Source organism: Equus quagga, chromosome 9 (assembly GCF_021613505.1).
Source record: "Equus quagga isolate Etosha38 chromosome 9, UCLA_HA_Equagga_1.0, whole genome shotgun sequence".
NCBI classification, from domain to species: Eukaryota; Metazoa; Chordata; class Mammalia; order Perissodactyla; family Equidae; genus Equus; species Equus quagga.
In genome coordinates, this window is record NC_060275.1 from 68,146,702 (window position 1) to 68,163,104 (window position 16,403).

A 16,403-nucleotide genomic window follows, 5' to 3' on the forward strand; every position below is an offset into this window, starting at 1 on the left:
TTTCTCAAACATGACCATGGCCAACTCATAACACTTAATAATTCCTGCCCCCTCTCCTGTATTAGGAAGTTGCCATCATCCACCCACTTGTTCAGAACAAAAACCTGGAATCATCCTTGACTCTTCTCCTTCTGAGATACCAACACTATATACACCACTAGTCCTGTTGATACTATCTCCAAAAATACATCTTGAAGTCAGTGACTTCTGGCCCTCTCCACTGGTAAAACCTTGCTCTAAGCCACCTGTATTAGTTTTCTGTGGTTGCTGTAACACATCACCACAAACTTGATGGCTGAAAAAAGCAGAAATTTATTCTCTCACAGTTGTGGAGGCCAGAAGTCTTAGTATCAAGGTGTTGGCAGGGCCGTACTCCCTATAAGGGATCTAGGGGAGAATCTTTTCCTTGCTTCTTGTGGTGGCCAGCATTCCCTGACTTGTGGCCATATCACTCCAATCTCTGTCTCCCTGGTCATATTGCTTCCTCCTCTTTTCTCTGTATCAAATCTCCCTCAGCTTCTCTCTTATGAGGACACACCTGCATAATCCAAAGAATGTCCCCATCTCAATATCTTAAAACAATCACATCTGCAAAGTGTTTACCAGATAAGGTAACATTCACAGGCTTCAGAGACGATGACATAGATATCTTTTTTACTGGACCTTTTTTTAGCTTACCAGACCACCACCATCTTTCTTCTGGTCTATGGCCAGCTCCTCCTAATTGATCTGCCTACTACTTCTACTCTTACCCTCACAAAGCAGGGACAGTAACCTCAAAGATAAAATCTCCTGCTTAAAATCTTTCACTGGTCTCTAGTGCAACCCAAAACCCCAACCATGGCCCCAAGGCTCTTTGTGATCTGGCTGTTGGCCGCTCCTCTGGCCTCCATCTCCACCTTTCCTCACTGTGTCCACTCTGTCTTAGCTATGACAACGTTCTTGCTATTTTTTAAGTGTGCCAAGTATGCTGGAGGGAATTCCTTCTCTCTGGAGTGCTTGCCTCCCTCTTTGTGTGGTTGTTTCCTTCTTATGTAAATCCAAGCTCCAAGATCACCCACTCAGAAAGATCCTTTTTGTCATTCTCTGCCCCACTGTGCCCTATTCTTTCTCCCTCCTAGCACTCACCATTCTCGGACATCATTTCAGGGACTTGTTTACTTGTATGTTTGTTGTTGATGTATGATTGTTGTCTATCCCAGGATTCTCTGTACTTAAACAGACTAAATGACATGGTGTCCCATCATGAACCACCCTTAGGATAAGCCCCGTATGCCCTGCTCATACTGTCGTCTTGATTTGAGGTACCAATGACTCAACGTACTTGTCTACCTAGTATACAGTAGGAAGGAAGATTTCCCACCTTGTTCCAGATAATTTACTCATTAATGAAGGTGTAACACTTACATGAAAAGTGCAGGACTCTATAGGGGAAAAAGAGAAAAAAGCTTTATTCTTTCCCCTCATAGTCCTTTAATAGGCATCTGCAAAATCCTAGCTTCTCGGTCTTGTGGATGAAATCACAAGCAGTTCCATAACCTTGGTTACTCTTAGATCATTAAAGTCCTTTACTCACTTTGAGAACCCAAGAACATTCTTGGTTCTCTGGGTTTGATACTACTCAAAATAATAAAACTTTAAACTCCTTAACCCTCCAATAAACCTCTCCAAAGAAATCCTTTTTTCTCTGTCAACCTCTCTTCAATTTTTTTACGTTATTGAAGTAAGAGATGAGCCAAGTCTCTTAAAATAGTCACCAGCTCCCTTCTTTGTAAATTCTGAAGAGGAGCATTAAGTTCTTTGGCACGGAGGGGAAGGGGGATTCTTTATATTTGTTCTCTGCCTTTACTGCTTCCTCAGCCCAATATGAGATTATAGAGTTCCATTTTATCATCCTCTTACAAAGGCTAAATTCGAGCTTTTCTTAGCTTTATCTCTTTGAGTTACATGGAATTTTCCGCATGCTGAAACTGCCAATTCTTTTTCACATAGAAGTTCCTAAATCTCCCCATGATGAACTCGTGTAACAAGCTGTAGGGGTCCATGTGGAGGACATTATATTTGTCCTCATGACATTTATTTTTCCTGTACTTTACATGGCACCGTAGCCCCCTTTTTATCTCCTCCCTTGGGAAAAGCCACATCTAATATTTCTGTTGCTGTACCCACTGAGTTCTCAATATCTTCTCCCTAAACACAAAAAACATTTTCCACTTCCCTGGTCCAAAGAAGGGAAGAGACAAATTGCTACAGAGTTGGAATCAACCCGCTGATCTGAAATCCTCAGAAGACTCATTTGGGCTGGAGAAGGAGCAATCCGCAGGAAATTTCAGCCCTAATTTTCGCGAAACCCGCAGACACTCTCAGCCTTGCTCAGGCCCAGTAGGAGGCCCTTTGTCTCCGCCCTCATCCAATCAGCGTCCAGCGTCTCTTCCCTCCAGCCAATCAGCATCGCTGGGAGCAACCTAATTCCTAATTTGCCCTCGTCCCTTGACATTCAGTGGGCGGTGCCGCGCGCTGCGGCCAATCACACCCGACCGTGACCGGCCAGTGCCCTCTGTGATGGCATGTGGGCGGGCTGCGACGGTCTGTAAGAGATGCAGGACTGTGCTCTGCTGTGGCTAGCCGCGCCACTCCCGTCGCGTTTGTGTTCTTCGGCTGCAGATTCAGAGGAAGCCGGCAACCAAGAGATTCGCCAGCCGGAATGTTGCAGCAGCAGGGGTGCTCTCCGCTGTTGCGGCCGTGGGCACGGCGGAGTACGCGACTCTGGCTGCAGGGCAACATTATGCTCCAGGTTCTGAAGGAACAGCTGCCCAGCGACGCCGTGGTCATGCTGCACGTGGTGGAGCGGGACCTCTTTGACCACATCGTGCGCGAGGCGACCCAGCTTAGGCGGGAGAGCGCTGATGAGCGCGGTGAGCGCCAGGCCGTGGGTTCTGCCAAGACCAGCGCCGCTCTCCTGTCCCTCCTGCTCCCTGAGCGGCGCTTTCTGTCCATGCGTCCCCCATCCCGGCAGGTGGCTGGCGGGTGTGGGTGGCGCGCCACACGCTCTAGTTAGAGGGGCGGGCCTTGCGTGGGAGGCTCCGGGATAGGCAGCGCTGCCGAATAATTGCGGAAAATCGCAGATTTACAGATATAGCTCGGTTATCATCCAGGCTATAGCAGAGATCCGAGCACCTGGGCCTTGGATGTGTTGCAGACGAAATGGTGTTTCCAGAGTAAAGGCTCAGGGAAGGAGAAAACATTTGAGAAAGCCAGGGAAGTCATGGGCGCAGGAAAAGGTCCAAGCAGTCGTGGGAGGTTAGAATCCAGGCACCTGGACCACTCCTGCTGCCTCACTCCCTGGCGAAGTCAGAAATAAAATCTGATTCACTTTCAGTAGAAGCTGGCTTGTGTGCTGCTTTGTCGGGTGGAAGTCTCCACTGGGTGGGTGTGCTGGGTAAGGAGAGCTCAAAGATGAGGTTCCTCTGATAGATGGAGTGTTCTGACGTTACCCCCCGCCACCCTCCCCCCAGCCACGCGCCGGACTCTTTCCTTTCCTATTTCTCGTTTAGTCATCTTCATCTCCTGTACCAGGCCTTTGCACTGTTGGGCCTGTGTGTGTTCAAATGAAGTAGGACGTGAAGCCAGACGGGCAAGTAGAAGGTGCTGAGAGAATACTAGTCATATAAGCCAGGCTTATTAGGGGGAAAGGAGCCTAAGATGAAAGATAAAGGGTAAGAAAGAGCCCTCCCACCACCACGCACACCCCCTATATTTTTCTCCTGCTACATCTTGGAGCTAGCACTCAATTTTAGAATTTGCTGCTTTCCTCTCATTCGGCTCTGCTTCCTGTGTTTATTCTTTTCCTCTCATCTTTGTTTTCTCTCATTCCTGTTTTATTCTCTCCATTTACTGACGTTTCTTTTCTCATTTTACTTCTAACTACCCTTTTTCCTCCTTTCTAGCCCTTATTGCATATTGTCCTCTTTTTCTTTCCTTTTGTCTTCTCCCCTTTTCCTTGCCACATTTCATTTTTCTCTGTACGTAGAAAGTTTTACATTTGGGCCCAAAATAGATGCAACCAATTCTCTTCTGCCATCTTCCAGCGTCAGACTTCAGAAGAATTTGTGAACTACCACCGTTTTGAAATCCTTTCTCCTAATTCTATTCTTGTTGCATTCCCCTCTGGTCCACTCACCAGATCACATTTGGATGGTTCTCAAAAAAAGTGGTTCCATCTCTCCTTGCTTCCATCTACCAGGACCTGGTGAATCTTGTCATCCTCAGACTGCCCATTCAGCTGGTGAGAACTGGGAAACATGGCTGTAATTCCCTTATTGTCAGTCTTCAGGTTACTTTCTCCAGAAGCACCACAACAGCTTGTGGTTAAACTTCCCATTTGTAGCCCTGAGCAGAGACTGTAGTCTACTGGATTAGAGTGTTGGGCTTCATCAGCCTTGACACCCTTTAGGCTTTCTCCTAAACTCATAAAGAGGCTAGCCACACCATCCCCTTTCTCCTAAGTGAAAACCCTTGTGAAAGATGCTCTGCCTTAAGAGCTAAATGGACAGGACTTGATCACAAAGCATCTCTAAGAATCTCTGAAGATTGCTATAGCTGTGTGTAAAAATGGTCCCCATCAGTGTCCCTCTCATTGCTCTATTTGTTTAGAAGGCCTGGGAAAGGAGAAAAAGAGGTAGGCTGCTAACAGCCCCAGCAGTAAAATAAGGTGAGAAAACCAGTGAGTTGAGGATATGTGCTGGCAAGAACTTGTGTTGTGAGGCTTGCCTCTGGTTATGCCAACCCTCTCCCTGACCTGTAAAGACACCCAGCATGATGCCCAACACATAAATGCCTGCCCCTCAGCCCTCTCCACCAGGAAAACCTAAATCTGGCTACTACATCTATTGAGATGACTGCAACACTACCCAGTATTTCAAGTTTATTAACTCAAGTCTTGATACTCTGAAGGCAGTAATTTCAGAATAGAAAACAGAACTGAGGTCTGGGTAGATACTGGGAAAAGGAGATGGGATCTGAAAGTTGCTTGGTAGCAGGAAGTGGATGATGTTCAAGGGGCATACAAGAAAATTGTTGCAGAGAAGTGAGGTGGTTCACATCTCCACTGATGATCTAAATGAGGCTATTTTTCCCTGGAGGGCTTTAAGATGATAACAGAATGAAAAATGAAATGGACGTGGTTATGGCAAATGGCTTGGAGGAAATAGCATCTCCCCTGCCATATGCACTACTGCAATCCAGCATGGAGAGAGGAGGAGGGGTGACAGAGCACTGTAGGAGGCTTTTTAGAAGCTACAGTAAGACCCTCTTTGTGTAACCAGAGCATCTAGACCTCCTGAGTCCCCTCCCTTCAACCACCAACACCATACAGTGGAGCCTAGGAGATGGCAGTGATGATGCTGTGTGAGTTTTTCAGGTTCGCCAAGGCCACCACGAGCTGGGAATCTAGGCCTTGCTGACTTATCAAAGTTCAAAGTTTATCTTGGAGGATTCTCATCTTGGAAGAGGGCAGGACAGGGGAGGGGGAAGTTCAAAGGAGAACAGAGAAACAACTTGGAAGCTTGAGGGAAGGGCCCAAGGCACTAAGAAGACATAGGGCAAAAGGTCCAAGAGCAAGAAGAAAAGACTTCCCCTAAATTTAAATCAGATGATGCTGTCCAAGTGCATCCTCTTCATTATTATTCCGTCTTCCACCCTACAACTCCTACCCTGCCCTAGCCTGGTGTCACCTCCTCCTCAGCCTGCCCAGACTTCTTCCCCTGTTTGTCTTCTCCCCTCCACCCAACTCCCTATAACAAGGTAAGAAGACTCCTTAACACAAGTCCACGGGCACTGTCACCTCGCACATGTGCAACATGGGCAACTACTTCTAGGAGGTGAAATGGAGCAAGAAGACAGCCCAGTGGAGTTAGAATCAGAACCAGGGGCAGGGGCTGGCCCCGTGGCCAGAGTGGTTAAGATCGCGCTCTCTGCTGCAGGCGGCCCAGTGTTTCGTTGGTTTGAATCCTGGGCGCGGACATGGCACTCCTCGTCGGACCACGCTGGGGTGGTGTCCCACATGCCACAACTAGAAGGATCCACAACGAAGAATGTACAACTATGTACTGGAGGGGCTTTGGGGAGAAAAAGGAAAAAAATAAAATCTTTAAAAAAAAAAAAAGAATCAGAACCAGGGGCAGAGTCAGGGGCATGGCCCGCAAAGAATTTAAATAAAAAAACAAAACCAAACAAGTCAGTGTGATTTTTATTACCACCCACCCTGTCAATCATAAACAATGTCAGTGATAAAATACTTCTGGGTAAAATCTTCTGGTGGTCTAAGTTCTAAACAATTGTAGACTTACAGTTGTAGGTTGAATTAGTTTGTCTATCTCAAGATCCTAATGCTTCAATTAGAACATTCTTTTTTTATTTAAATATTTTATTTTTCCTTTTTCTCCCCAAAGCTCCCCAGTACACAGTTGTGTATTTTTACTTGTGGGTCCTTCTAGTTGTGGCATGTGGGACACCGCCTCAGCATGGCTTGATGAGTGGTGCCGTGTCGGCGCCCAGGATCCGAACCAGCGAAACCCTGGGCTGTGGAAGCAGAGCACGTGAACTTAACTGCTCAGCCACGGGGCCGGCCCCCAGCACATTCTTGTTATTTATCTTTTAGTAAACATTATATTCTACATGGAAATTAATATGGAGAATTTACATTACTGTGTCAGCTCAGGACAGAGGCCCACTCAGCTACACATGTTCACTTCCAAAGTAAGTTCTTAACAGTTTGGTTTGGAACCATTTATGCTCACTTTGGGCACAGACGACCTCTCCATGGCCTAAGGGACCACATATACCTGTATTTAAACGGTGGATTAGAAATACACAATAGCACAGTGGTTGTAAAGATGGAGAATCAACTTGAGTTAAACAATTCTGTCACTCTACATAGCCGCTAGCTTGGAAGCTAAAACAGTAAAACAAAGTGTGAACTGCAAAGTGTAATATATTTGTTTGGTAAGTACAAATTTTAGTTTAGGCATGAAATATTTTACTGAATTTGAACATTTTTTAAAATTGAAAAATCTGAGGGGCCCCAGCCCGAGGGCGCAGCGGTTAAGTGCGCACGTTCTGCTTCGGCTGCCTGGGGTTCACCGGTCGGATCCGGTGCGGACATGGCACCGCTTGGCGAGCCATGCTGTAGGCGTCCCACGTATAAAGTGGAGGAAGATGGGCATGGATGTTAGCTCAGGGCCAGTCTTCCTCAGTGAAAAGAGGAGGATTGGCAGCAGATGTTAGCTCAGGGCTAATCTTCCTCAAAAAAAAAAAAGAGAAAGAAAATAAAATAATATTGAAAAATCTAGAATGAATGTCTCTAGAATATGAAACATGTTACTCAAACGTCATCTTCTTTAAAGCTTTCCCCAGTCCTTCCCAGGCAGTTCTAAAAGCTGTATCTTCTTGCTACCTGGCAACATTTCAGCACCTCTCAGAGATTATTCCAGCTATTTCAAGCATCTTGCTCTCTAACACCATCTGTCCTTCAGGTTCGCTCCTTCTGATCCACTGTTTTTTTTTAAAGATTGGCACCTGGGCTAACAACTGTTGCCAATCTTTCTTTTTTTTTCTTTTCTGCCTGGGATCCCAGTGGATAGACTTCAGGGGCCCATGAATTTGGATGGGAAACAATTTACATCATTATCTTCACTAACCTCTAGCTGAAATTGAGTATCTCCTTCCATTAACAACGGAGACAGCAAACCACAGTAGTATGAGCAGGACCCAGTGTCATGAATAAAAATCATAGATATTTTTATATCACATTACAGTTGTTGCAGATATTTCAGAATGTCATTTATACTTATCACTAATTCAAAATGCTACTATATCTTATTATTTAATGTGTTAATAAATAAGCACACATATTACTATATCAGAAATTAATTTTAGCATTTTGATAACAGAATTTCAGCATAGTTTCCTTTGTAATCCTATGTATTTTGTCTTATGCATTTAAAAACATTATGAAGGAACTTCCTCAACATGATAAAGGATATATATGAAAATCCCACAGCTAACATTATCATCAAAGGGAAAGACTGAAGGCTTTGCCTATAAGATCAGAAACAAGACAAAGATGTCCACTTTCACCACTGTTATTCAATATTGTAGCAAGAAGTTCTAGCCAAAGCAATTAGGCGATTAGGCAAATAGAACACATCCAAATTGGAAGGGAATAAGTATAAGTTTTAGTTGCAGATGACATGATTATCCTATATATAAAAAATACCCAAGAATCCACACAAAAAAACTACTAGAGCTAATAAACAAGTTTAGCAAAGTTGCAGGGTACAAGATCAAAACACAAAATTCTGTCGTATTTCTATACACCAATAATTCCATTTACAATAGAAAACAATTCCATTTACAATAGCCCCCAAAGAATAAAATACCTATGCATAAATATAACCAAGAAAGTGAAAGACTTATACATTGAAAACTATAAAACATTGCTGAAATAAACACCCAAATAAATGGAAAGATATCCCATGTTCATGGCCTGGAACCCTTAATATTGTTGAATCAATACTACCCAAAGTAATGTACAGATTCGATGTAACCTTCAATAAAATCACAATGGCCTTTTTTTCTTTTGCAGAAATGGAAAAGCCAATTCTCAAATGCATCTGGAATTGCAAAGGCCCTCAAATAGCCAAAATAATCTTGAAGAAAAAGAACAAAGTTGGGGGAATCACATGTCCTGATTTCAAAACTTACTACAAAGCTACAACAAAAGTCATCAAAACAGTGTGGTACTGGCATAAAGACAGACATATAGACCACTGGAGTAGAATTGAGAGTCCAGAAATAAGCCCACATATCTATGGTCAACTGATTTGGAACAATGGGGAAAGAATATCTCTTCAACAAATGGTGTGAAGACAACTGGATATCATATGCAGGGTGGAATTTGACCTCTACCTCATACCACATACAGAAATCAACCCCAAATGGATCAATGACCTAAATATAAGAGCTAAAAATCATAAAACTATTAGGAAAAAATAGGGGTAAATCTTCATGATCTTTGATTTGGCAATGGATTCTTAGATATGACACCAAAAGCATGAGCAAGAAAAGAAGAATAGATAAATTATAATTAAAATTCAAAACTTTTATTCATCAAGAACATTATGAAGAAAGTGAAAAGACAAGCTACAGAATGGCAGAAAATATTTGCAAGTCTTCTAGCTGATAAAGATCTAGGATCCACAATATATAAAGAACACTTACAACTCAAGAACAAGAAGACAACCCAATTTAAGAAATGAACAAAGGAATAGACATTTTTCCAAAGAAGATATACAAATGGCCAACAAGCACAAGAAAAGATACTAGTTTTTAGGGAAATGCAAATCAAAACTACAATGAGGCACCACTGCACACCCACTGGGGTGGCTGTAATAAAAAATAAAAGGAAAATAGGAGAAGTTGGAAGCCTCATACATTGCTGGTGGAAACGTAAAGTAGTTCAGCTCCTGTGGAAAATAGATTGGTAATTCTATGTTTAACTTTTTGAGGAACCTGCAATCTATATTCCAACGACCCACCAATTCCGTTCCTAGGTATATACCCCAAAGAATTGAAAGCAGTGAGAAGCGAGTAAGAGAAACCTCAACTAAATTGGAGGTGGGAAGGCCTGTAGGGGGAGCTCTCATGCCATATCATACATCTTCAATTACTCCAAACAGGAAAAGACCTAGGCTTGCATCTCAAACAGAAAGTACAACTACTTTATCACTAAAGGAAGATTTTTCTCCCCACCTGGCAACAGCCCAGCCAATGAGAATTACTGCAGCTCAGCGAATGAAACGCCATTTCTGCCCTGAACTGTTATTTTCCTCCAATGGACTTTGAGTTAGAACATCTGCTCCCTACTCCCCCTTTTTCTCTATAAAAGCAAGCTCTCTTCCTTTGTTCTCTGGATTTCCCTGTGGTTCACCATAGTATTTACATCCTGAATTGCAATTCTTTTGGCTATTCCCAAATAAACTTGTCTTGAGAGTAAAATAACTGGTGAATTTTCTTTTTTAAGTTGACAACAGGTACTTAAGTGTGTGTACACACATGTTCATAGGAGCACTATTCACAATAGCTAAAGTTGCCCGAATGTCCACCAATGGACAAATTCTGGTATATTGATACAATGGAATATTGTTCACCCATAAAAAGGGATGAAATACTAATACATGCTACAATATGGATGCACACTTGTGTGTGTGCTAAGAAAAAGAAGGCACACACAAAAGGTCACATATTATATGACTCCATTTATATGAAATATTCAGAATAGATACATTCATAAACATAGCAGATTGGTGGTTGCCAGGGGTTAGGGAGGGTGGAACAGGGAGTGCTATAGACTGAATTTTGACCCTTCAAATTTAGGTGTTGAAGTCCTAATCCCCAAAGTTGAAGGCTTAGGTGTTGATGGTATTTTAAGTTGGGGCCTTTAGGAGCTAATCAGGTTTAGATGAGGTCACGAAGGTAGGGCCCTCAGAACTGTGAGAAAATAAATTCCTGTTAATTAAGGCACCCAGTCTATGGTATTTTGTGATGGCAGCGCAAGCTGACTAAGATAAGGAGTAACTGCTTGACCGGTACAAGGTGTCCTTTTGGGATAATGAGACTATTTCAGAAATTAAATAGAGACAGTGGTTGTACAACATTGTGAATGTGCAAAGTGCTACTCTGAATGGTTAATTTTATGTTATGTCCCTTTCACCTTCGTGTTTTTAAAACAAACAAACAAAAAACATGAGAAATTTTCTGTGGGCTTCATCACGTGGCCAGAGGAGTTCAAAGAATGTTGAGAAGTCCAGCAACACTGGATCACTCCATCAGTATGCCACACCACGTAACACTTGTTTTCAAACAAACCCAAATCCTTTTTTGGTTCCATGGTCTCCTGTAGCTAGCATTCCATTTTGCTGATCCCCTTCACAGCAGAATGCTTCTCAAAGGACATCACTGTGCGCTGTGACCCCCTCCAATCTGTCCTCCATCCTCACCAGAACCCTGCTACGCTGGGTCCTCATCTTCTGCAGCATTGGATGCTCTCTTCCACGCTCTTTCTCCACACGGCTTTCACAATATCAGACTCTCCACTTTTTCTCTCTTCCCCACTGGCCATTCTTTCTCAGCCTTCTATGCTGCTTTTCCCTCTTCTTTCTTAACTTATTGGAATGTCCCAGGGCCCAGTCCTTGGCCCCTATCCCCACTTACCAGTGAACTCAGCCTGTTTCATGGCTTTAAATACAATCTATTGGCCAACGACCTTCTACTTTACATCTCCCACTGGACCTCTCCCTTGTATTCCAGATGCTTGCAGTTGTCTACTTGACTCTTCTAACAGGCATCTTAAACCTGAAGATAGAAAACCATACTCTCCCTCCTCCACAATCTGCCTCCTCCCAGCCTTCCCTAACGGCCAAATGCTCAGGCCTCAAATCCAAGAGTTACAAGCCATTTCTTTACTTCTTGCACATAAATCAATCCTGTTTGCTCCACCTTCAAAATATGTCCAGAATTCAAATATCCCTCATCACCTGGCCTGCTGCCACCCAGTCCAGTCCAAGGGAGCCTGCAGTAGCCTCTCAGTTGCTCTCCCTGCTTCACTCTTGCACTCTACAGTCTACTCTCCATATGGCAGGTAGACAATCCTGTGAAATTAGGCCATATCTTACCACACCTCAGCTCAGAACTCTCCTCTTCACTGAGTGTCAATCTACAGGCTGACACATGGCCCTCTTACTCAGTTCCAGACATATTGTCTGTTTTGCATTCCTTGCTGCCCCTTGATCTGCTCTTCCCTCTCCCCTCAGATATTTTATCTGGTCACCCCTTGACTCTCCTCAAATGTTTGCTCAAAGGGAACATCCCGAGAGGCCTTCTGAACCACTTGCATCTCCCTCTACCCTCCTTTCTCTGCTTTATTGTTCTTCACAGTACTTATCACTTGCACATATAATTATTTTGTTTATTCTAGATCTTTCTAGGCTGGAATGTGAGCTTTTGAGCACAGATCTTTTGTTTTCTTCTCTGCTGGATCCCAGTCCTTGTCCTCCAGGGGCTCAGGTAGAGCCAGGGCATTTTCTGGGCAAGCTAGAGGGAATAAAGGCAAATAAAGCACGTTGAGCAAAAGGCAGCTAGCTCACTGGGGCACAGGGGAGACTGTGAGGTGAGGTCAGGGGGGTCAGAAGGTCCTGAGGGCCAAGTAGGCCACCAGAGGAATTAGGATATTATCGCAAGGGTTATAGAAAGCATACCTCCCATTCTGACAATGCTCATGTCCTCCCTTCAGTTACGGCTCCAATGTGTAAGAAATGATTTTCCAAAACTGGGAAACAGAAAAGAGATTACTAGTGACAAAGACTCTCTCCTTGATCAAACTTTAGCCAGGCTCCTCTGAGGCCTCTTTTCAGCTAGGGCCCTCTTTTCAACCTCGGGCTTCCATGTCCATCCTTGCAGAGTCTAGTTTTAATAAGAATCCTGCTAGGTCAGTTTAGCAAGAATCTCCCAACCTTTGATATCTGATCACCCCTTATATCTAATCAAATTTCTCATCCCCCACCATCCTCCAGGTCATATCTAATGACCCTGACTCGCCTTCAGTAGAAATCCTGTTAGGTCAGTGTAGCAAGAAATCTCCCTACCCTTAATGTGTCCTCTTAGTCATTTTCCATCCGTTGACCCGCACCCAGCTCCTTGGCTGTAAATGCTCACTTGTCTTTGCTGTATTTGGAATTGATCTCAGTTGCATATGAGGTCTCTTATCACTTATTGTAATAGTTCCTGGATAAAATCTGTTTTTATCATTTTAACTGCTGTCTGGTTCTGGTTCTCTTGGACAGTAGGTGTCCTTACAGTGGAGTGCTTAGCATTGTCTAGCAGCCCCTTGGGGATTATCTGATTCCTGGGCACCTTTGACTGACTTCTATTGACTTGACTATTTTACAATTCTATAGGAGTAGAGGTTAACTTGTAGAAAATTGATAGGAATGCCAATGGTTTCTGTCTGAGAGCAAGGCCAAGAATTCCTGTTTCCAGCAATACGAATAAAATTTGGCAAGAGATGCACCTGATTTCTCTCTGGTAGGAAAAAAAATAACCTCAAAGTAAAAACCATAATCTTAAACATCACATTTTATTACACTTAGGATATTAATCTGCCATTCGTTTGTTAGCAATCTCTTGTCAGTATTCCTTTGGCTGACTGATTATTTTAAAAATCTCTACAAAATCTCCTTTGAATTGGTTATAACATAGTACAGGGCTCCTCATCAATGAGTTGAATAAAATCTGGATACATGTGCATCATATGTTTGTGTGAGAGTCATGTGTTTTATTTTTTGAAAATTATTTTAGCAAAATTCACCTCAGTGAGGGCTTACTTGACCACCCCAGTCTAAAAAAAGAACTCCACCATTTCATTGCCCTGCTTTTGTTTTGTCTTCACAGTTTGCAGATATTTGTTTGTGCTGATTGTCTGTCTCCTGAGCAGTCAGCTTGCCAGGGCAAGGGCTACTGTGTTTGTTCACTGCCGTATCTTCAGTGGATCCTCAATAAAGAATGAATGAATGAATGAATGAATGGTATGTGGTCTGGAGCAGAGGAGCTGGGCCTTCCCCTTGATGCTAAAGCACAGTTGCTGTCTTTCCACTCTTGTTAACTGCTCCCCTGAATTCTTTTTCAATTAGGCCTGACTTGGATTTCTGTGTTGTCCAGTTTTAGCCAGAATCTCCCATCCTTGATATCTGATCGCCCTTGATATCTAATGGAGTTCCTCACCCTCCACCTGCCCTCTGCCCCACCAAGTGATGTTTCATCACGGTGGTCTGCCTTCACCAAGAATCCTGTCAGGTTGGTAGATGGAACTCCTCCCTTACCCTTGATGATATTTTCTCTTACTAATTTTCCATCCACTGACTGCCACGCTGCTCCTTAGCTATAAATTCCCACTTTTTCTTGTATCCGGAGTTGAGTTCAATCTCTCTCTCCCTCCCTGCAAGATCCCATTGCAGTAGTCTCTACACCTATCCTGAGAGCTCCCTTTGAATAAAGTCTTCCTTACAATGCTTTAACAACTGTCATAAACGAATAATATTTCTCTTTAACACTGGTGCCCCATTATTTCTAACCATGGCTGTGTGACTTGGCAGAGGAAGAGGGGTGGACCTTGAAGGACGAGTATGCCCGGGACAGTAAAGCAGAAAGTCCTAATAACAATGAAAACAACAACAGCAATCACTTGCCACTTAAGTCTGTGGCAAGCGTATTTCCACGTGCTTTCCACGTATTAACTCAAGTAGTTGGCGTTTCCTCAGCGAGGGGAGGGGACATGCGGCGGGAGCCAGGGGTCTGGCAGTGGAGGGTGACCCAGGTGGGTAGCTGCCTGGCGCTTTTTCTCTCCCTTTGCTGCTACAGTTTCCTGTCTTTGCAGGGCGGGCGCCTGCGCCGTGGTCACTAACCCCTCTGGTTTTCTAGAGGGGATTGTGCTTGCCTCTGGAGGCTCGGTTCGATTCCCGGCCTGGGAGAGCCAGGCTGAACGGTCCCGGGTGCAATGTAGATGCGGCGTCCTCTAGAGCTCCTCAGGAGAGCCAGGCGCGCAATAGGCGCTTCTTCACGACCCTGGCTAGGTAGGTTGGACGACAGCCTGTCTCGGCGGTTGGGTAGGGCAACGCGGCCAGCCGGCACAGGAAGCAGGCTTTACAAAGACGGCGGTAGGGGCGGGTGTCAGGATGGCCGAGTGGTCTAAGGCGCCAGACTCAAGGTGCTCACCTTGCCTACGGGCTTTCTGGTCTCCGAGTGGAGGCGTGGGTTCGAATCCCACTCCTGACACGTGCGTTTTTTTTTTTTCCTCCCTCTCAGGGACCCCAAAACCTCGAGGGCGCCTGGCATTTTCTTCTCTTTCCCGAGAAGGCGGCCGTACTCAGACTCTACCCTTTGCCACTGTCCTCCGCTGCCCATTTTTCCGGATTTACAATGGCTGAGCAGCTGCCTGAATAGAGAGGAAGGCGGTTTACCCGACGTTCATCCAATCATATTCATGCATGCAAAGTACGTCAGGCGTCAAACGCTTAGTCTAGTTTGTTACAGGACGCTTGTTTCATCAGTTCCCTGGTGGTCTAGTGGTTAGGATTCGGCGCTCTCACCGCCGCGGCCCGGGTTCGATTCCCGGTCAGGGAAACAGGTCTTTTTTTTTTTTCTCTTCCGATTTGAAATAGTCACGTGTTTGATAACTTTGGAAAGTATTATGAGAGGCGAGCATTATTGCAGTTAATGAGGGCCGGCTGTGTGTTAGGTGTAGTCCTATACCTGCAAAAAAGGTAAGGACGATGCGGGCAGCACTAAGTGGTCCAAAAGAGGAGCCTGAGGGTGCCACAAGTGCCTGGTCTTCTAACGCCTGGGTTTAAAAAGTCGCCCCAAGAATCCAAAAGGCCATTAGAACGGCACATGCCACCTAGAGGGATGGCTCAGGAGGGTCTTAGCTTCTCACAATGCCTCAGGCAGCTGTCGCGATGTAAAGAAGTCAGGTAATTTTCCCCCACTCCAATATCTACCTTTTTATTTTGAAAATAGATTGAAACAATCAAAATAATGACATAACGAGTACTAGTGTTCTATCTACATGCAACATTGGTTACTATTTTGCCGCATTTTCTCTTTGTCCAGAGAGCTTCCCCAGCCTCCCACCCGTTTGAAAGTTGCAGACATCATTACACTACCCTGTGTCACACCTAAGAAAATCAGCATTATCGTGTCATCATATGCCAGTCTACATTAAAATTTCCCCCAGTTGCTCCCCAAATATCTTTCATAGCTGCTTTTTAAAAGTTTTTGTTCTAGGAATTTTCATTGCCCATTTTTCTATTGTGGTCCTATTAAAAATAACATATTTTAATAATATAACACTTAAATCACACATTTAAGTTGTATCTTCTTAACATTTGTATAATATTCTGAGCCTATATGCTTAATTTGTTATTTTTCAAAGTATTCACTTCTCCCTGGGCACCTTTTCTAGACCTCCAGGCCGGGGATGCCTTAGGATAGACTCTACTTCCCAATTATAAGCTGACTTTCCAGACGACCCCAGGCCTTGGACAAAGAATTTTCCCACTGCTTTACTGTGCCCTAGCAGTTGGCTTTTCTGTAATCCAGCCTAGTGTGGAGCACAGCCTAGTGAATGATGGCTCGGTCAGTGGTCAAGTTGTGCTGAGTTCAAGTCCTGATGTATCCTTTTAGCTAAAGGCAAGCTGTTTATCCTCTCTAAGCCTTAACTTTCTCATCCCTCAAACTGGTCAACCAAAGGATGAAGAAAAAAGAGAATGAAATTCTATCCAGTCTTTAAGTTT

At 44.1% G+C, this 16,403-nt stretch overlaps 2 non-coding genes across 2 annotated transcripts; both read left to right on the plus strand.

Annotated features, from left to right (window-relative positions):
• The first annotated feature begins 14,780 nt into the window (after positions 1 to 14,780).
• TRNAL-CAA (transfer RNA leucine (anticodon CAA)) lies at positions 14,781 to 14,886 on the plus strand. Its single transcript has 2 exons — positions 14,781 to 14,818; positions 14,841 to 14,886. It is a non-coding gene; the product is annotated as a tRNA-Leu (tRNA).
• A 276-nt stretch (positions 14,887 to 15,162) lies between these two features.
• Positions 15,163 to 15,234, plus strand: TRNAE-CUC (transfer RNA glutamic acid (anticodon CUC)). The gene has a single exon. It is a non-coding gene; the product is annotated as a tRNA-Glu (tRNA).
• The last annotated feature ends 1,169 nt before the right edge of the window (positions 15,235 to 16,403 follow it).